Source organism: Lithobates pipiens, unplaced genomic scaffold (genome assembly GCF_037356315.1).
Source record: "Lithobates pipiens isolate NorthernLeopardFrog02 unplaced genomic scaffold, aLitPip1_a1.2 Scaffold_8, whole genome shotgun sequence".
Classification (NCBI taxonomy): Eukaryota; Metazoa; Chordata; class Amphibia; order Anura; family Ranidae; genus Lithobates; species Lithobates pipiens.
The window spans coordinates 487,434,303-487,456,466 of NW_027507903.1; the positions used below are offsets into that span (position 1 = coordinate 487,434,303).

Consider the following 22,164-nt stretch of genomic DNA (forward strand, 5'->3'; position numbering starts at 1 on the left):
AGTTGTTAAAGAAGAATTCCAGATATGAATAATTTTTACATAGTTACGTTGATCCAGCTTGGACCAATATAACTATGTATATACCATACCTGATTGATCCTCCTGGAAACTGGAACTCAGTGCAGTAGACACGAAAAACAGACAAGCAGGGCCAATCTAAATGCAGAAATATTGCAACATATTTAATTAAATAAGTTACAATATTGCTGCACTTAGATTGGCGCTGCTTGTCGGTTTTTCTTGTGTCTCCCCCCCCCCCCCCCCGGGGTTCTTCTACTCTCCAGCGTACTGCCTTCCCTGTGGTAATCACCCAGGCTATGGATTTTCCTTAAAAAACCCTGCACCTCTATCAGGAGTTATTCCTAACATAATTTTTATTTTTTATTTATTGACTCTCTGCTGCTCATTTGTCAGAACTTTGGACTATATGTTCAGGATCCTGACTTTTTAACTATTCCCTCACCACCCCAGACAACACAGCTTTGCCTGCTGGAAATACCTTAGCGCAACAATCATTGTGTGTTTTCCAGTACAGTAGACACCACTACTCTGCTTTCAGGTCCCATGCAGAGTGGCTGCCCCGCTGCATTGTGAACACAGGATTCTCAGCACAGGCACCATTCGGAGGATACTTTGCATTTTCTCAATGAAGTCACGCTCTCCACCCCATCCAATCAGAGAATGCTTTGCATATATTGAGAAAATGCAACGGATTCTCTGAATGGTGCCTGTGCTGAACACATCCTCTGTTTACAATGCAGTTGGCCAATCACTCATCACAAGACCCTTAAGCAAGTGGAGATCACTGGAGTAGTGGTGTTTACCACAGTGATTTCTAGCTTCCAGTGTATTGGCCAGGAATGGTATCTACATTGGTCCAAGCTACCCAAGCAGGTTACCAGAAAAAAACAAAAACAAAAAAAAAAATAACACCATGCACCAATAGAAGGAGTGCCAGACCATATTATAAAAAGAGCCCAAATATTTTTTTGTTTTACACTAAATAAAAACAGCCAATGCATTTTGGGGGGCTAAAAAATAAATAAAAAAATGACTCCCCCTTCATCAGGTCTTCAGTTAAAATCACAACCTTGAATGGACTCAAAAAATGATTTCCTGTGTAAAAGGAAGCTAATTGCTGGATCAGGAGAGTTACTGGCCAGCAATATCTGTGTGCGCAATCAAGATCTTGTTTTTGGTTTAAACCTACAAATTTACATGAAGGCTTTTATCCTGCTCCCTCTATCGGTGCATGGTTTGTTTTTTTCTTGTTCCTTATCATGGCAGCTCACACCACTACGTTCAGTTGGTCTGCTGTGAAAAAAAAAAAGGAAGGCATGCAGTACTTTTTTTTCAGTGCAGCATTGTGCAACTCAATCCACTACATTGTGGCTAATGCCAATAGAACTGAATTAAAGGCCACCTCTTCGAATTTATTTAATTTTTTATTTTTTTTTTTACTGATACTTATATAGCACTATCAATTTAAGCAGTGCTTTACACGCACACACGCGTGCGCACACACACACGCACGCGCACACACACGCGCGCGCACACACATATATTTTATAGGGAGATTAGCTTGTGGGGATCTCCTTTTCTGAATGACAGTCAGCAAACAGGCACTTTCTTAAAAATCTGGCGAATGCCAGGTTTATTTGCAGTAGGTTTGCAAAGTAAAAACAAACAAACAGTAAATTAAACCCTTGCCGTCCGGCGCTGCTAACTAAACAAATAGTCTCCTCTCTATACAGTGCGGGGCTGGTCCCCGTCACCCACAAGACATACGGAAAAGCAAACCCTTTTAGTCCAACAGCCAGAGCTCCTCTTAGCCCCTGTACACACGGTCAGAGATTTCGACAACCAAATCCGTTGGATTTTGTCCGTCGGATTTTGTCCGAAACTGTTGCATACACACGGTCGGACTAAGTTGTTGAAAAATCCGATCTTTCAGAACGTGATGACGTAATTTCGTTACGATGGGACTACATTCAGGCTAGTAGCCAATAGCTTTGATGTAGGAATTTGATCTGAGCATGCGTGGCACTTGGTTCGATCAAAATTCGCTACACATGATAGGAGTATGTCCGACTGGCCCAGTTGGTCGGGAAATATTTCCAACATGTTGGAAAATTGGGTCCGACGGATATTCCGATGGAATCAGTCCGATGCATACCACACACAGTCGGATTATCCGACGACACGGTCCGATAGGACACATTTCGACGGATTCTCCGACCGTGTGTACAAGGGCTATCTCAGGTTCCTTCTTGAGTCTCAAAACCAGCCTCTGCTGTGCTCTCTACCTGGATATTTAAAGTCCAGCTGACTGTGGACTCCAGTGGACCCGAACATCCGGACCGGAACCCAGCCTGCCACAGAGGCTGGAAAAAATGGCCCGGTGTCCGTTTAGGCCTTTACAATGGAACGAATGCGAGGTGAAATGTACCTATTGTCGTGTATCTGACCTTGGATACCGTCACTATATATATATATATATATATATATATATATATATATATATATTGTACATTCACATCAGTCCCTGCCCACAAGGAGCTTACAATGTCAACTCACGTACATATACATACTAGGGCCAATTTAGACAGGAGCCAATTACCAGCATGCCTTTGGAGTGTGGGAATTAAAAAATACGGAAACAACAGCTATCCAGTAGCCCTAAGACCCCTTTCACACCAGGGCGTTTTGCAGGCGCTATAGTGTTAGAAATAGCGCCTGCAATCCGCCCTAAAGAAGCTGCACCATTGTCTGTAGTGTGAAAGCCCTGAGGGCTTTCACACTACAGCGGTGCGCTGGCAGGACGTCAGAAAAAAGTCCTGCCAGCAGCTCCTTTGGAGCGGTGAAGGAGTGATGTGTTTACCGCTCCTTCACCGCTGCTGCCCATTGAAATCAATGGGGCAGCGCTGTAATGCCGCCGGCAAAACGCCGCTATTGCGGCGTATTGCTGGCGGGTTTAACCCTTTTGCGGCCGCTAGCGGGGGGTAAAAGCACCCCGCTAGCGGCCGAAATCCACCGCAAATCCACCGCAAATCCAGCGGTAAAACGCCGCTAAAAATAGCGGCGTTTTACCGCCAACGCAAGGTGCGGTGTGGTGTGAAAGGGGTCTTAAAGTGTATCTAAAGTCAAGAATGTTTGGTTGGAATTCAATAAAGTGGCGAAGGGTTAAAAGGGTAAGTGTAAAAGGTGAATGAGATCATGACAGCCTGGACCAACAGGAAGTGGGTAGAGCAAAGAAATGACCGCACAAGACAGCTCCAGATTAATGTGGTTGCAAATCTCAGACATGAAATATGAACAACGCATCTCCCTCTATAGTGCGTCTCAATTAACCTCTTGAGCTCTGGAATATTTTAACCCCTTCATGACCAGCCCATTTTTGTATATATATTTTTTTTATACTATTAATGTCAGTGATCAGCGACTTATAGTGAGACTGTGATAGAGCAGCAGCCAATCTGACACTAACTGGCACTTACTAACTGCCACTGACATCTCCAGTGACACTACCATAGTGATGAGTGCTAATAACATACACTGTCACTGTACTAATGACACTTAAGGGGTTAACATCTAGGGTGATGAAAGGGTTAACTGTGTGCCTTACAAGTGTTAATGTGTGTGTGCTATTTTTACTAACCTTTGTGCTGGTTTTTATGCTCTGCGTCGCAGGGAGAGAAGAAAACGGCAAACTGCTGTCTTTTCTGTGATTCGCTCAGCTGATCAGCGGGTACTGGCCATAAATCATTATGCTGCAGTGAATGGCAGGTTAAAAATCCAGGTGTGCGCATGCATTCGCGCAAGCATACCTGGAAGAAAGCTGTGATGTACAGGTACGTGATTGTGCCTGTACAAGTTGACCTCTGTTATCATCAGTCCCTTCTGACAAGTTTTCCTGACACCAAGACAAAAAAGGTGACAGGCAAGGATCTCCAGCACACATCCTGTGATTGGCAGCCTCAGTTCTGTTCCTGTGTGTGAAGGTGAGGGGGGGCTTACTGTGCCGGACCTTCAGAGCCTGTGCCGTTTATGGCGGCTCCTGCGTGCATGCCAGCTGTCTCAGCGGTGTGCAGGCACCACTGGAGGGCTTCGCTCTAAGGTAAGTATTTCATAATGAGCTAGTATGTGATGCATACTAGCTCATTATGCCTTTGCCTTACAGGGTCTTTTTTTTTTCCCCAGGATTTACAACCACTTTAAAGAGAAAAAAAACAACAAACATGATTTACTTACCTGCTCTGTGCAGTGGTTTTGCACAGAGCAGCCCCAATCCTCTTCTTCTCGAGTCCCCCGCTGACTCTCATGGATCCTCCCCCTTGACCATTGCCCCCAACAGCAGGCTTGCTATGGGGCACTGGTGCTTGCTCACTCCCGAGCCCTGCCATATATGTCCATACAACACAGAACTCGACCCCCAAGCCCACTCTCTTCTCATTGGCTCACTGGCTGTAACTGACAGCAGTGGGAGCCAATGGCTTTCACTGCTGTCTCAGCCAATGAAGAGAGGGGGGTCCTGGGACAGCTGAGGCCTCATACACATCGCTGGATCAAGAAGGAGCTCAGGTGAGTATTAGGGGGGCAGTGGGGGAGCATCACATAGGTTTTTTTTTTTTTACCCTCATGCATAAAATGTATGAAGGTAAAAAAGCTTCAACCTTAACAACAACTTTTTAAAAAAAAGTTATGCTGGTGTTCAGCATTAAATGCTAATCATATTTGGATAGAAATATTTCCTATGTATCTGTTAACAAAAAAAAAAAAGTAAAAAAAATATTGACAGGATACCCAACGTTCAGATGAAATATTCTGCTTTCTTTTAGATGAGAGCATTTCCCCATGAGTGTGCCATTCTGACAAAGCATACCCATTACTTGTACTTGTATATAACCACAGGGCAACAAAAAACATCTGCTTTGTGTGGCATTTCAGCTGCTACACGCTCACACACTGAGTAAATAAAGACACATATAATTATCAGGACCAGGTGTGTTGAAGAACCAGAGTGTCAACACAGAGGAGAAATTCCCCATCCAGACAAATTCCACAACAGACATCCTCTTATACTATTAAGCTAAAATTAATTTATTACGCCTTTCCATGTCTGCAAACTACTCGCCATTCAACTTGAGTGGTCCCATCTAGAACCAAGCAGGCATTGAGCTTCTTTTCTCCTAAACCACAATGTGCTACAATGTAAATAGATCTGTGGAAGTTATATAAACAGAACATGATAGATGGGCTTATAGTCCCAACTATAAGATTTATTTAAAGTGGAACTTCAAGTGGAATTTTATTTTAGCTTTGAGTGAAACAAGGCAAGGTTTGGTAGCTGTCCAGGTCTCCTCTGCTACCCTTGATGGACAGATATCCCTTTGCCCCTGGATCTACTGTAAGTCACAAGTAGAACCCTATAGCAAAAGAACTTTGATGGCTCTCATCTCTACCGAAGGATTTGTCCATAAGTTCCTATGAAGGATACACTATGGTGCTTGTGACACCATCATTCTGATACCATAAATAGCTGTCATCGGTCTTCCAGTGGATATAGAAGGAAGGTAACAAAGGGAAAGAGTCCATCTCAAAGTAGCCCTGTAAAGGGTGGTCTTCACACCAGGGTCAACAAGCGCAATCAAGACCCAGATGAGGATCACATTTTTTCTCACTTCACCCAAAATAAAATAAACTTATGGGTTACAGCTCAAATTTAATATGCAAGGTGAATATACTAAACTCACAAAGTTCACTCAAACTGACCCTGTCACTATATTACAATTACACTGTAAAATAACAGTATGAATAGTCAACTTTCCTGTTGCCCATGCCACTGTACACCACTCCAAACCCAAGAAATCTTTTGGTAAAATTCAGAAGAAACCGACATTTCCGAAGTGTCAGTCTCCTGGGTAGCCTGCAGCTCTCATTAGTTCCTTATAATGACCTCTGTGTCAGTACTGTACCCTGTATTGGGTGAAGGGCAGAGGGAGAAGCCCAATGAGAGAAGAAGCATTTCCTCAGGTCCGGTTCACACTGAGGCAGCACGACTTACAGCGCAACTGCCTCAGGCGACACAGACGTGATGCCTGCGGCGACTTGCAAAACGACTTCTGTATAGAAGTCAATGCAAGTCGCCTCAAGTTCCCCCAAAGTTGTACAGGAACCTTTTTCTAAGTCGGAGCGACTTGCGTCACTCCGATTAGAACGGTTCCATAATACAAAACGGGACGCTACTTGTCAGGCGGCTAAGTCACCTGACAAGTCGTCCTAGTGTGAACTTAGCAAATTTCAAGGTGCAGCAGGGGCTGGTCTTTGTCAGATATTATTCCAAACAGCCAAGAACTGCACAAGCTTCACAATTTACATGAGCTGGCATCCCAGTCCAAGAAGTAGATGCTAACCCTGGATGATGCCCAAATAAGTATCACTAATTACTGCAGACAGTTTTTTGCCTTTTTAATGTAGTAACCATCTAGCATTCTGCACTTGCTATGTAAAGATAAATCTAACAATAGGTTTAATTTAAAATGGCAACCAACCAGTTACACATTAAACTGTAAGTAAAACAATAGTGGTTTAGCTGTACCCTTGTCCCATTTCCTGGCCACAAGCGGGTCTCGTGGTGCAAGGCATTTTTGATGCAATCCTTGTTCTATATATATCTTCCAGACTTTTAGCTACGGTATGTCCTGGAATTCCTAAACTATGCAGAACAAGACACTCAGAAGCCGTGACAAATAAATGCCTTACAGTTCATGCTGTGGATTTATTAGTTTATCTTTTGGTGACTTCCAGAAGTCTTTGCTGGGTTCCTCTGTTGTCTGGAAAAAACCTGATCTGTAATTATTTATGGATGGGAGTGTGCGCTGTAGCTGGTGGAATTCTGGAGGCTTTAGTTGTTATTTTTTTCTAAGCTCTTTTTTTCCCTCATAGGTGACTATAAAGTCAGGCCAGATACATGGATGTAGGTGGAGTGAACTTTAATTTTCATAGGTCTGTCAATATTGGTAAAAAAAAAAAAAGGAGCAGAAAGGTCCATCTATCTATAGTATAGTTAAAACCAAAAGCAAAAATGAAGAGCAGAACTGGCTGCAAGAAAGGAGGTAGGGACAGCCGGCTACAAACCAAGATGGCAGAGCGGGAGGAAAGCAGAGGTATGAGAATTCCAGATGAAGACAGCACAGTGTAGGATTTCAACGAGTTGTAAGCATTCTTATTGGTCATGATCTAGAGCAGGCATTCTTAACCAGGCTTCCTTCAGAGGTTGCTAGGGGTTCATTGAACTGTGGTAATTGACTTCCCATCTAAGGCTCCATTCACACTTGTACCCAGGCCCGGACTGGGACAAAAAATAGGCCCAGGCATTTTGAATTGAGCAGCCCATGACATGTTAACCGGCCCCTTCCCAACTCTCCACCCTGACATATCCCCTGAGAGAGGGGAGAGGGGAACCCAGCAGAGGTGTGGGGTGGGGGGGTGAGGTGGGACCAGGAAAGAGCATGGGGGGGGGTGGAGAGCACAGGGAATAACCTTGAGAACATGGGGTGAGGCGAGAGCACAGGGAGGAAGAGAAGAGCACAAGAGGCAGCGAAGAGCATGGGGGGGCAGCAGAGAGCATGGGGGGAGGTGGAGAGCACAGGGAGGGCGGCGGAGAGCATGGGGGGAGGTGGAAAGCACAGGGAGGGTGTTGGAGAACATGGGGGGAGATGGAGAGCACAGGGAGGGCGACAGAGAGCATGGGGGGAGGTGGAGAGCACAGGGAGGGCGGTGGAGAGCATGGGGGGAGGTGGAGAGCACAGGGAGACTGGTGGAGAGCATGGGGGGAGGTGGAGAGCGCAAGGAGGTGGCAGAGAGCATGGGGGGAGGTGAAGAGCATAGGGAGGGTGGCGGAGAGCATGGGGGATGTGAAGAGCACATAGGGGTGGCTAGCACAGGGAGGGCGGTGGAGAGCATGGGGGGAGGTGGAGAGCAGGGGGGCTGGTGGAGAGCATGGGGGAGGTGGAGAGCACAGGGAGGGTGGTGGAGAGCATGGGGGGTTTTAATAGCGCATGGGGGTGGCGAGCACAGGGAGGGCAGCAGAGAGCATGGGGGGAGGTGGAAAGTGGGGGGGCTGGTGGAGAGCATGGGGGGAGGAGGAGAGCACAGGGAGGGTGGTGGAGAGCATAGGGGATGTGAAAAGCGCATATGGGGTGGCGAGCACAGGGAGGGCAGTGGAGAGCATGGGGGGAAGGTGGAGAGCACAGGGGGGGGGGCTGGTGGAGAGCATGGGGGATGTGAAGAGCACCTGGGGAAGGTGGAGAGCACAGGGGGGCAGCGGAGAGCATGAGGGGGATGTGGAGAACACAGGGGGAAGTGTGGGGGGATATGAACAGCACAGGGAGGTGAGCGCAGAGCATGGGGGGGTAGCAGAGAACACAGGGGTGGCAGAGAGCATGGGGGTGGCGGAGAGCACAGGGAGTGGCAAAGAGCATGAGGGGTGGCGGAAAGCACAGGGAGGACAGCAGAGAGCATGGGGGAGGTGGAGCGCACTGGGGGGGTGGCAAAGAGCATGGGGGAGGTGGAGCACACTGGGGGGTGGCAGAGAGCATGGGGGAGGTGGAGAGCACTGGGGGGTGGCAGAGAGCATGAGGAGGCAAAGAGTATGGGTGGTGTGGAGAGCAGGGAGGGGCAGCAGAAATAAGCAGGATAGAAGGAGCGGTGGAGGCGGCTGCATATAGAATAATTATTCTCTCCATCTTCTTCCTGCAGTCTCCTGCTTCTCCTCTACCTCTTGCAGGCATTCTGATACTGCAGGAGGAAAATGGAGAGAATGATTGTTCTATATGCAGCCGCCCCCCACTACTCCTCCTATCCAGGTTACAGGGGGTGAGCACAGAGCATGGGGCTGCACTCACGTTTTCTGTTATCCGGCTTCAAGTTGTCAGGACTCAGCAGCAGGTGTCTGCTCTGGCTCCTCCCCCTTTGCAGTCACGCCCCCTGGTACCGATGGCTAACCTATACGGGCAGCTGCGGAGAGGCCGAAGGCTTCTCATCTAGCTCCACCCCCTCTATGTTTACGTCCCCCGATGGGCTGAGTTTAACTGGCAGCCGGGTGGCCGCGGAGAGGCTGCATGAGCGGTGCAGGCTCAAAGAACCTTGTGCCCTGCATGGACTTGCAGCCCACCGGGCAATTGCCCGGTTTACCCTATGGTCAATCCGGGCCTGCTTGTACCACTTCAAAGGTGATTAACTTTGGAGTGCAACTTTGGATTCCTGCGACTTGGATGTGACTTGATGTCCCTCTGAAAAGTCAGACCTGTTGCACCACTGCTGCATGTAAAACATTAGTTACGAATATAGCACGGCCCCCTAGAGGGCTGCTGATAATTACCTGCTCCTGCTGCACAGTCATGACCAAGTGAACCTTCAAACCCACCTGACACTCTGGGTTCAGACATCCAGTGTGGCAATAATCAAACAACTCAAGGCAATTTGATTCTAAAGATATTTTATTTGCTACAAATAGGAGGTAATGAATCTGCTGAGCTTTAAACAACAGTGTTAACTCAAGACAGAATTTAACAACAACAATACTATATTCATATATGTACACTTCCTTTAGATATAACGTCACCCCCTAGTGGATGTTTCTGTTGACTGCTTATACTGTCACACTATAGAAGATGGAACCTGGCCAGCCTACACGCTACCTTAAGAAGGGAGAGTGGATCAAGGGAGGCATAATATAGAGGCCTTTCTATAAGTATGGCAATAAAATCCACACTGCAGATCTAATGTTCTTCACTGGCTAGTTGGAGCTTGTTAACTGTAATCCATTTGGGTATAGTAAACATTTTGGATACCTAGCAATAAAGAAAGCCAATGTTACATAGTTACATGGTAGGTGAGGTTGAAAAAAGACACAAGTCCAACCTATGTGTGTGATTATAAGTCAGTTTTACCTTGTATATCCCTGTATGCTGTGGTCGTTCAGGTGCTTATCTAATCGTTTTTTGAAACTATCGATGCCCCCCACTGAGACCACCACTTGTGGAAGGGAATTCCACATCCTGGCCGCTCTTACAGTAAAGACCCCTCTACGTAGTTTATGGTTAAACCTCTTTTCTTCTCATTTTGTTGAGTGGCCACATGCCTTGTTAAACTCCTTTCCACGAAAAAAGTTTTATCCCTATTGTGGGGTCACCACAGTGCGGTATTTGTAAATTGAAATCATATCCCCTCTCAAGCATCTCTTCTCCAGGAGAATAAGTTCAGTGCTCGCAACCTTTCTCATAACCAATATCCTCCAGACCCCTTGCAGATGATTATTAAGGGTAATCGGCCCTGATAGGAAAAGCCACAATTTACCTAATTTAGCTTGATTCCCGGGTAATTTCGTATGGGTGGAAGTGACGTAATGACGCTGTGCAACTTCAACGTTTCAGCCTGTTGGACAACTTCCTGATGATGGCTTTGTGATAGGCCGAAACGTCGAAAGTACACCGCGTCACTTCCGCCCATACAAAATTACCTGGAAATTGAGCTAAACGATGAAAACAGCGGCTTTTCCTATTAGGGCCGATTACCCTTAATAATCATCTGCTACACACACCGGGTGCCAGGACTATAAGGCATTTTTAAATGTGAGTGAATTATTTGAATTTGTGTATTTAATAAACCTGGTTTTATAGCATTGCGCAATGAATGTTCTTCTTTGTCATTTCCATCCATATCTATAAGGTGCATTTATGCATGGAACGTTATCTCAACAGTCTCCCTAGGGGTAACTCCACATGCCTAAGAGACCATACTAGCAATAGTTGATCAACATCCAGGGTGAGTGTACATCTATGTGGGGCACCCAGTCTGAACCATATTGCACAGGAGATTTCGATTTAAGCACGAGCACTTTGTTTCATCACCTTAATGAGACTTTATTAATTTTTTGTTCTGCATGTTTACATGAATGTGATTTACCCTAAGTACAGCAAATTGTTTTTATGTCCTTACTTTGCTTCTCTGCCATTGCTTATTAGCAAGTTTTTTACTGCAGCTGGAGTTTAATGATCAGTTATTTTATCCAAAGGCACTAAGGTTTATATTTTTCTTTTCCCTTCCACCAGATGCCTCCACTCAGAAAATACTTCCTTAATTGCCAGCAGCTCCTTGTTTTCAATATCATAATTCTTCTCGGCTGAAGACATCAGTTGAGAGAAATAAGCACAAGGATGAAGCTGCATTTTTTCTCAAATTCGCTGAGAAAGGATAGCTCCCACAGTAGAAGTGAAGAGAGTCTTTAGTACACCAAAGGCAGCCTGTGCTGCAGGTGACCACAAAAAAGGCATGCCTTTCTTTTTCAGTTGTTTAATTGGAGCAATTACCTTATCAGGATCAATGCTTACCTCTTTAGACAGAATTATGTTTCCCAAGAACTGTGTCCGAGTTTGTTCAAAATCAAATTTCTCTAGTTTGATGTAAAGTTGATTCTGCCTTAATCTCTCTAAACCAATCCAGACATGCTTGCTGTGTTCTTCCAAATTATCAGAGAAAAAGAGAATATCATCCAAATATGCTATTACAAACTGATCCAGCAAATCTCGAAAATCATCATTAATGAAATGCTGAAAAGTTGTGGGAGCAAAGTCCAAAGGGCATGGCCAAAGACTCCAAATGTCCACATCTGTATCAGGGCTGGGCACAGCCCTTCCTGCTCTGAGCTGGCCACTCAGCTGTCGGCTAATTGCCAGCTACTAACTCACCCTGTTGATGATATCCTGCTCGTCACACCTTCCAACTTAAGCCGTCCAGCCCAGAGGATCTCTGCCTTCACCTTGGTCAACATCACAGAGACTATCTCCTGTGTTCCTGTTTAAAGACTTGCTTGGCTGACATCCCTTCTGGTTCCAGATTCTACACTGACCCCTCACTTTCTGGCTTAGCTAACTATCTGTTCCGGTTACCGAACTTTGGCTATGTTTTGACTACATTTGTTCTATTTACTTTTATTATTAAACAAGTGTGATTTAACTGTACTTCTGTCTGATTTAATCGTTTCTGACAATCTGGTTCTGAAAGCAGTTTTCCCATTAATCCCCAGGACGAATGCAGACAAGGTTGTATGCCCCCCCATAAATCTAATTTGGTAAAGAGCTTGGTGGAGCGGAGTCTCTCAAGCATTTCTGGAATCAGTGGTAGTGTATAGCGATTTTGTACTTAATACATGAAAACAGGGTGGAGTCCTTTTTCTCTAGGAAGAATAAGGCTGCCCCAGCAGAAGAGGTTGAGTGTCTGATAAAACCCTCCTCTAGATTCTCATTAATCCACTCCCTGAGCACCTTCAGTTCAGGTTTGGATAAATAATAAAGGTGACCAAATGGTATTTCTGCCCGGAAGCAATTCAATGGGACAATCATAAGAGCGATGAGGAGGCAGCTGATCTGTGTTCTTTTTATCACAAACGTGCTGAAACTCAAGATATTGTGGAGGTAGCTTGTGGTATGACTGGGTAGTTGCCAAAACTGCTTGTAAATCTTGGGTTGGTGGAGGGCTTATTTGATAAGTTTCTTTGAAATGTTCTTTGCAATGGTCAGATGTAAAGTTTGAAAAACATGTCTCCCAGTTGATGAAGGGATTATGGGTGGAGAACTAAGGAATGCCCAGGAACTTGGATGATGTGATTAGCTGTCTCCTGATGGTCATTCTCAATTAGGAGTTTAAGCAGGACGGTCTCTTGGGTCACAGGTCTTGAAGACAAAAGTGGAGCCATCCTGTCAGGGCTGGCTTAGCCCTTCCTCCTCTGGGCTTGCCGCTCAGCTGTCGGCTAATTGCCAGCTCTCTTCTCTTTCCACAGTTAAAAGCTGTTCCCGATGATGCTCGTCTGACCTGCCTATTTAAAGTCTTCCTGCTCACTTTTTCATTTGCCTTCGCATTGGTCACATCACAGGGAAGCATCTCCTGCTGTTTGTTTCAAGACTGGCTTGCTGACATCCCACCTGGCTTCTTATCCTGCTTGCGGTTGCTCTCCTTGGATCCCTGACTTCCGGCCTAGCTGATTACCCGATCTGGTTTATGAACTTTGGACTGGCTGACTACCCGATCTGGCTACAGGACTCTGGCTATGCTTGGCTATGTTTTTTTCTATTTACCTTTTTATTTTTAATAAACAAGTGTGATTTGATTGTACTTCTGTCTCAGTCTGTTTTATGGTTTCTGACAGTACGCGAAGGCCATGAATTCAGAAGATACAGTCAATCCACTTGTTGGTAATATTTTTTCCAGATTGTATGAGCAAGATCACAGCATGGATCAGTTTCCCTTGGCGTTACAAATGCTCCTGAATCGCACGGCTCACCTGGAATCCCCCACGGTGGCTACTCCGGTACAACCTGAGGCGCAGGCCGTCCCTGCTGCTGCGCCAGTCTCTGTGCAGGCTCCCGCCTCAAGTATTACCTCTATAAGAGGTATGTCTGGTTCTGCTCCACTTCCCCAGCGATTTGGGGGCAATCCAGTTCAATGCAGAGGGTTTCTTAATCAGGTTGAGATATACTTAGAAATGCTGCCCCAGGCATTTCCCACGGACAGAAGCAAAGTAGCTTTCGTGATTTGTTTGCTTTCTGAGAGAGCCTTGGCCTGGGCTAACCCTCTATTGGAGATGCAAAAACCTGTTGTCTTGAGTTACCCTCAGTTTGTGGCCTCCTTTAAAAGGGTTTTTGACTTTCCCGCATGCTCTGCTTCTGCTGCCAATTGCCTCATGTCCATCAAACAGAGTACGAGAACTGTTGCCGACTACGCCATTGAATTCCGTATTCTGGCAGCAGAGGTTGCTTGGAACAATGAGGCCCTCCTGGCTGCTTTTTCTCATGGTCTTTTGGATTCCATCAAGGATGAGATAGCAGCCCGAGATATACCCACTGAGCTGGAGAGCTTGATCTCGTTTGCCATCCTCATTGACTCCAGACTCTCTTAAAGGAGCGCTTGCGGAAGCCTCCTGTACGTTTGCCTCCGAGCTTTGTAGTCCCACCCATGCTTCCCTCACCTCCCATGCCTCCTGGTACCGAGTTGGTCAGTGAAGATGAACCCATGCACCTGGGCTTCACACATCTCTCTGCGGATGAGAGAGCCTTTAGGAGGAGGGAGAGATTGTGCCTTTTTTTGTGGCCAGGCAGGTCACTTTTTGAAGTCTTGTCCTACCCGTCCAGGGAACGCCCGAACCTTGACATCCTGTCATGGACAGACCTTAGGTGGTGTTGTTTCGTCCTCAGTTATCCAGAAGGATAAGCCCCTGGTTTTGGTCACCCTTTCTTGGGCTGAGTCGTCCAATCGAGATACAGGCTCTAATCGACTCTGGGGCTGCAGGCCTGTTCATTGATGCTGCATTTGTTTCGCAGCACTTGATTCCGCTGCAGCTGTGTGACACTCCACTTGCCATTGAGGCTCTTGACGGAAGACCTTTACAACCTGCCCAGGTGACTCATGAGACGGTTCCATTGTCCATGGCCATAGGGGCTCTTCACCATGAGATAATCCAATTCCAAGTTATGTCCTCCGAGATTTGTTGCAATTGTGTGTGGTGGTTTATCTCAATGATATCCTCATATTTTCCAAGTCCCTGGAGAGCCACCACACAGATGTCTGTCGTGTACTTCAGAAACTAAGAGAGAACAATCTCTATTGTAAACTGGAGAAGTGCGAGTTCCATCGTGAACAGGTTACATTCCTGGGCTATGTCATTTCCACTGCTGGTTTTTCGATGGACCCAGAGAAACTGTCGGCAGTCCTACACTGGCCTCGACCCGTGGGTTTATGTCCTCTGCAGCATTTCCTGGGCTTTGCCAACTACTATCAGAAGTTTATTCGTAACTTCTCGTCTCTGGTCAAGCCTCTGACTGATATGACCAGAAAGGACGGTAACCCACAGAGTTGGTCTCCGGAGTCCATTAAGGCCTTTGAGACTCTCAAGGCTGCCTTTGTTTCTGCTCCTGTGTTGGCACATCCTGATCCTACGTTACTATTTATCCTAGAAGTTGATGCTTCTGAGACGGGAGTTGGCGCCCTTCTGTCTCAACGTCCTAACTCTGAGATAGCTATGCATCCGTGTGGCTACTTTTCCAAGAAATTGTCACCTGCTGAGTGCAATTATGAGATTGGTGACAGAGAGCTGTTGGCGATTATTTTGGCCCTGAAAGAATGGAGACATCTCCTTGAAGGTACCACTGTGCCCGTTCTTATTCTTACTGACCATAAGAATCTTACATTCTTGTCTGAGGCTAGGCGACTCTCTCCCAGAAGGGCACGATGGACACTTTTCTGGTTGAGCTTTAATTACATTGTCTCATTCTTACCTGGTACTAAGAATGTAAGGGCTGATGCCTTGTCACGACAATTTTCCTCCACTTCCAAGTCAAAGTCGGTTCCGGTTCTTATGATTCCTCCTGATCGTATCTTGGCTACGGTTCGCACCAGTCTTACTTCTCCTTTGGGTGACAAAATTCTTGCTGCTCAGGTCCATGCTCCTCCTGATAAACCTTGTGACCGCTGCTTTGTCCCAGAAAGTCTCCATACTGCAGTGCTCCAGACTCACCATTCTCCCAAGGCAGCTGGCCATCCTGGGAAGAATCAACTCATTTGGGCCATCTCCCAACAATTCTGGTGGCCTAGTCTATGGGCTGATGTTACTGCCTTCATAGCTGCCTGTCTCGTGTGTGCTCAGAGTAAGACTCCACGACACCTTCCAGTGGGCCTCCTACAACCCATACCCAATGGAGAGAGGCCCTGGACTCACCTGTCTATGGATTTCATTGTGGAATTGCCCAACTCCCAAGGCAACACTGTTATCCTTATGGTGGTTGACCGGTTCTCAAAGATGTGTCATTGTATCCCACTTAAGAAGTTGCCCACCTCTAAGGAATTGGCTTCCATTTTTGCTCGGGAGATCTTTCGCTTACATGGGCTACCCAAGGTGATTGTCTCGGATAGGGGCAGTCAGTTTGTCTCCTGGTTCTGGCGAGCCTTTTGTGCACAGTTGGGAATCCAGCTTGGTTTCTCTTCTGCGTATCACTCTAATGGGGCCACAGAATGAGCCAATCAGTCCTTGGAGCAAATCCCATGTTGCTATATTTCTGACCATCATAACAACTGGTCTGACCAATTACCTTGGGCAGAGTTTTCTCACAACAGTGCCTTGAATTCTGCCTCCCGATTGTCTCCATTTATGGGGAATTATGGTTTCCAACCTTCCATGTTGCCTGACTTGTTTGTTCCGCAGAGTATTCCTGCGTTAGAGGAGCATGGTCTGCCTGTCATCTTGCAACCTCCGGCTTTGTGTTCCCTCACTGAAGTTTGCACCTCGGTTTATTGGGCTGTTCCTTATCCTTTGCAGGATTAACCCAGTAGCTTATGCGTTGGACCTTCCCCCTAGTATGCGCATCTCTAAAGTGTTTCATGTCTCCTTATTGAAACCGCTGGTCTGTGACCGATTTACCACCTCGGTGCCACGTCCTCACCCTATTCTGGTTGAGAACCATGAGGAGCATGAGGTACAATCCATTGTTGACTCTCGTAGGTTCCGTGGGCGCATACAGTACCTGGTGCATTGGAAGGGGTACGGCCCGGAGGAACGCTCCTGGGTTTCATCCTCTGACATACATGCCCCTGTTCTCCTCCACGAGTTCCATAGATGGTTTCTCCTCAAGCCCGGTGGCCCTCCGAGGGAGAGGGGTCATCGGGGGGGGGGGGGGGGTACTGTCAGGGCTGGCTTAGTCCTTCCTCCTCTGGGCTGGCCTCTCAGCTGTCAGCTAATTGCCAGCTCTCTTCTCTTTCCACAGTTACCAGCTGTTCCCGATGATGCTCGTCTGACCTGCCTATTTAAAGTCTTCCTGCTCACTTTTTCATTTGCCTTCACGTTGGACACATCACAGGGAAGCATCTCCTGCTGTTTGTTTCAAGACTGGCTTGCTGACATCCCATCTGGCTTCTTATCCTGCTTGCGGTTGCTCTCCTTGGATCCCTGACTTCTGTCCTAGCTGATTACCCGATCTGGTTTATGAACTTTGGACTGGCTGACTACCCGATCTGGCTACAGGACTCTGGCTATGCTTGACTATGTTTTTTTCTATTTACCTTTTTATTTTTATGAATAAACAAGTGTTATTTGATTGTACTTCTGTCTCAGTCTGTTTCATGGTTTCTGACACATCCACAGTTTCCATAGCAATAAGTTTATCTCTTATTTGAATGTTACTATTTTGGGCAAAATCAATGTCCATGAAGTTTCCCTTGGCCCCGGAGTCCAGCATAGCAGAGCAAGGTATTTCATTGATTTAAACGATAAGCCTTATAGGGATGACAAAATTCGTTGATAAAGACTTAACTTTTTTCCTGAAGCAAATGAGAGACAGACTGATAAATTGAGTTTATTTGTTCAGATACTGTAACATCTATTGCTGCAATTGTTCTTTTAAATTTATTGGGACAATTAATTGTGTAATGTTCAGAGTCTCCACAATAAAGACATAAGTTCTCTGAACGTCGTCTTTCTTTCTCCTGAGTAGTAATAGATATTTTGATAGCATCCACCTGCATAGGTTCAGGAGTGTCAGAATCCGGAAGAACTATTGGACCCTTAGGAGTATACTGAGTAGAAAAACACATGCCACCATTACTGTCTGGGATTCCCAGTCTCTCTTTTCTCCTTTCAGTAAGTCTCTGATCAATTTGAATACATCATTTAATAAAAGCCTCTAGGTCGTCAGGACTTTTTACTCTCACGCATCTTTCACTTGTTCCGAGAGTCCTTGACGGGACTGACTCTTTGTGTACTCTGCAACAGAATGTCTACCCTGCCTTAAATTGTGCAATTTTGCCAAAGCAGTAGCGCAGCGGTTAGGATCATCGAAAACTTGGTTCATAGCAGTCACAAAAGAATTGAAATTATCCAGCATGACATCATCTTTCTCCACATAAGGGGATGCCCAGACTAAGGTTTTCTCCGTCAGGAGGTTGATAATAAACAGCACCTTTTTCCTGTCAGAAGTAAATGCAACAGGTTGCACCTGAAACTATATACGACATTGATTAAGGAACCCTCTATAATGGCGATCGTCTCCATTAAACTTGAGTGGTAGGGGCATTTGTGCATTAGTATCTATGACAGCAGTATCTTGGGCAAAGAAAGTCCCGCAATTGTCTATGCAGATCAAGGATATCCTCTTGTAGCTCTTTCACATCAATTTGTAACTCATCAAATTTTTCCTGGTAGTTAACACCAAACACCAACTTAGGGATTTGCACCCTGAGAAGAGCCACAGCAGTTGCTACAACGGCCTCCATGTTTTGGGCCAGAATATTCTGTCATGGTCTAGAGTCTGGCTCAGAGGCCAGTAGCTATAGTAGCAGAGCAGATATTCACACAGGTCACCCTGGCTGATGACATGGGTTCACCTGAGGTGCGGGGTCTAAGCACTCACTGGTATTCACCAAAGTGCCTGATGGTGGAGATGGGCTTTGCTGTGTGTTAGTACCAGGTCGCGGCCCTCAGGATAGCTCCAGTCCAGTAGCAGATATAGCAAGTAGGGGTCAAGCAGAAGCGTAGTCGAGAAACAAGCCAAATGTCTGTAACGAATAGTTGCAGGTTGTGATTCAGCAGAAGCCAAAGATCAGTAACGAAAGGTTGCGAAAATACGTATGGTCGGCAGCAGGAGAGACAAGAGTGAGATATTGGCTGGTAAAGGCACAATATTCTGGTGACCAGGAAGTTCAGAGACATCAGGAAGTTCATGGGAGGAGCAAAGAGTTCAAGGTTCAAGGCAAATAAGACTCAAGACAAGATCATTCAAGGAATTGTCTACGGAAATTTCCAGCATTCCAGGTGGCTCAGCAAGTCGAGTCACCACCAGACACAGCACAGTTCCCAGGTTCAAGTCCAGGTCCTAACATGCCACGGTCACGTGATCCAGCTACCTTGTATCAGCTAACACAGCTGCAAGGGTGAGGAGAGAGTGCTGAACAGCTGGTTATGCTTGGGAGCAGTGATGTCACCTATGACCCATCTGTTGTCAATGCTTCCTTCTCTCCCCTGCAACGCTGGCTGACACAGGGGAGCTAGATCATGTGAGGTGGTGTAGACAACAGGTCATATGATCGCTGTTCCTTTCCACCCCCCAGGAATCCAGAACATTTTAAAGAGATGCCAGGGTAGGTGGGAAGGGGTAGAACTCCAAAACAACAACAATAAAAAATGTGTGTTAAAAATACTGTTAGATTGAGCGGCCGAGGCTTATCTATTAATATACTTTCACAATTCCTGCACAGCAGAAATCATACTAGTAAGTAAAGGCATACTTGTAAGTCAATCAGGATCTACTGCTGAACACAACACTCTCACTCTAATGCCCTTTACACATGGTCGGACATTCCGATGACAAAATCCGTCAGAAAAAATCAGACGGATTTTGGCCCAAAATTATCTTGTATACACGGTCGCACAAAGTTGTCAGAAAATCAGATCGTTCAGAACGAGGTGACGTACATCATGTACGACAGGACTATAAAAAAGGCCAGTAGCCAATAGATTTTGTCTCGTAATTTATTTGTGAGCATGCCTGGCACTTTATGCGTCAGAATTGTATACACACGATCGGAATTTAAACGATCGGATTTTGTTGTTGGAAAATTTTAGATCCAGATCTCAAACTTTGTGTGTTCGAAATTCCAACGGAAAATGTCAGATGGAGCCCACACACGATTGGAATTTCCGTCAACACAGTCCAATCGCACATTTTCCATCGGAAAGTACGATCGTGTGTAGCATAATATGTTTCAGCCCTTAGGAGGAACCACATGAAGGACCTGAAGAGTAAGAATAGGCTCTTTTATATTCCAGTGTGCAGACTGGAGGTGGAAATGTGACCCCTATAGTGATGTCACCCTGCAAGCTACACAGCGTGCAAAAAAAAAAAAAAAGCAGCTGCACAGGACTAGAAATCTTTCATGATTGATTTCACCAGTCATTTCCTATTTCTGACCAAATATGAATCAAATGGGCAGATGTAGCTTTACAGAAGCTATAAACACTTAGCTTTGGTGCTGGTGGCTCTTAGCCTGGGCAATTACTGGCGAGGGTCCTACCTAAAACGCCTCCCTGATTAGCTTTGGTGTTTATACATCAATCAGCTGAGACTTGTTCTGTCTGCCATTCCGTGCAAGGATGGAAGTTGGGAGTTTATGTCAATGATATAACCGGCATGTAGTCACACTGTGGTCCTTCATAGATTAATCCACAGGAAAACCAACATATTCCTCCACTCAATCCCAAAATGGGCTGCTGAATGGGCTGCTGAATGGAAGTCCTTTTAGTTCTCCGGTCTTGGCACCATCTAACACTACTGAGCTAGCTCTTGGTGTAACTTTCCTCCATTCTTTCACAGTAAAGTAGAGGTAAACCCAATCACTAAAATCACAAAGAAGCTTTAACAGCTTTTTAATTAATTAATTTTTTGTTATCTGCAGCTTGCATTAAAAGAATAATTGTCACAGATTGGCTGCGGTGCTGATCTGTGTCTTACCTGTTACTGCTGTAGGTCGGCTGGTTCCTGTTGTTCCACAGCTTGGGTGGTCAGTTATGGGTGTCGCCAGCTTCACCTGTTGTCTTTTATATACTTCCTTTCTGCTACTTCCTCTCCAGCCTCACATGTGCTTCTCTATTTAAATTCCACTCAGATCAGACTCAGACTCAGATTCCACTTTAGCAACACTTATTTCTGAGCTCCCTTTGTGTAACCTGCTTTAACCTGACCTTTTGTGAACTGATCTCTTGTGTGCCAACTTGGCTAGTTCTCCTGATTACGTTGTCCCTGACTTTGGCTCACTATCCGGCTCTCCTAAGTTTCATCCATCCATCCACCCATCTGTGTCTGACAGTGTCTTCTAGTACTCCCCTAGCGAGGGGTTGTGACCTGGGGACAGCATGCAGTTAAGCCCAAACCCTCGTGAGGGGTTCCCTGGGGGATCTCGTGTTCTCGTGTCCTGCTCACATGTGGGCTCACTATAGTAGCACCGTGTCAGGCCATGAGCTCCTCAGAGAGACGGCCACTGACCGAGGATCAAATGAAACATCTAGTTCAGAGACTTAACTCCCAGCAAGCAAATCAAGAGCAAATGATGCTGGTTCTACAGGATCTTGCCTCCCGTCTGGATCGTCTGCAACTCGCTGCAACTTAAGCCCCTCCCATTCCTGCTTCAGCTGTTCCCGTGTTACCTGCTATATCTGGCAATCCCTGCTTGCATCTGCCACCGTCACCTCATTTTTCTGGCGACCCTAAGGCTTGTGTGGGTTTTTTGAGTTGATACCCATCTGGAGACGATTTATTGACGACATTTTTTTTTGTTTGGCTGGGAACAAGGGGAACAAGGGAGACTCTCCTTCTGTTCCTTGACAACTTGAAAATAAAAAATACAACTTGACAATCAAAAATAAATTTACGTATGAACTCTATATACTTTATATCTATATATCTATATACTTTATATCGAAAACCCTCTGCAGGGAATTCTCTGCTTCACACTGCCACCTCTCACCCTGCACCGCTGGTAGCTAGTGTGCCATATGGCCAATATCTACGCATTAAAACGTAATTTCGAGACAGAAGCCCAGTTGCTGCGACTACGGCTGCGGCAATGAGGCTACAGCCATAAATGTTTAAAAAAAGCCTACTTGAAGGCAAAGAATTAAAACACAGTCTCCCTTATTCATGACCCTAAACTTCGCAAAACCATGTCTGGTGTACATCTGATCAGCACTTTTTCTTGGCAATATCAACAGGTTAGAAATATTTTGAACAAATACTGGTATTTTCTAATGGGCGATGAAAAGATTTCCAAGCACCTCAAACCGTATGCCGAAAATTACCTTCAGGCGATCACGATGCCTTAGGGATAGTCTTGTACGTAGCCACTACACTTCTCATGTGGTGGCTCCAAGTGAATCTAAAAAAGGCACGAGACCCTGTCACAAATGTAATTTTTGTAAATTTGTTTGGGCTGCCTGCTCCATTGTTCTACCCAATGGTCGCTTATTTAAACCAAACTTTTCTGTAACATGCCAATCAGCAGGCATTGTATACATTATGCAATGTGAATGCGATGCGTTCTACATTGGTAAAACCAAAAGACCTTTCT

General features: G+C 45.8%; 1 long non-coding RNA gene across 1 annotated transcript; it reads left to right on the top strand.

The window, feature by feature from the left end:
* The first annotated feature begins 9,132 nt into the window (after positions 1-9,132).
* On the top strand, positions 9,133-12,023 carry LOC143960410 (uncharacterized). Its single transcript, XR_013270310.1, has 2 exons — positions 9,133-10,827; positions 11,115-12,023. It is a non-coding gene; the product is annotated as an uncharacterized LOC143960410 (long non-coding RNA).
* The last annotated feature ends 10,141 nt before the right edge of the window (positions 12,024-22,164 follow it).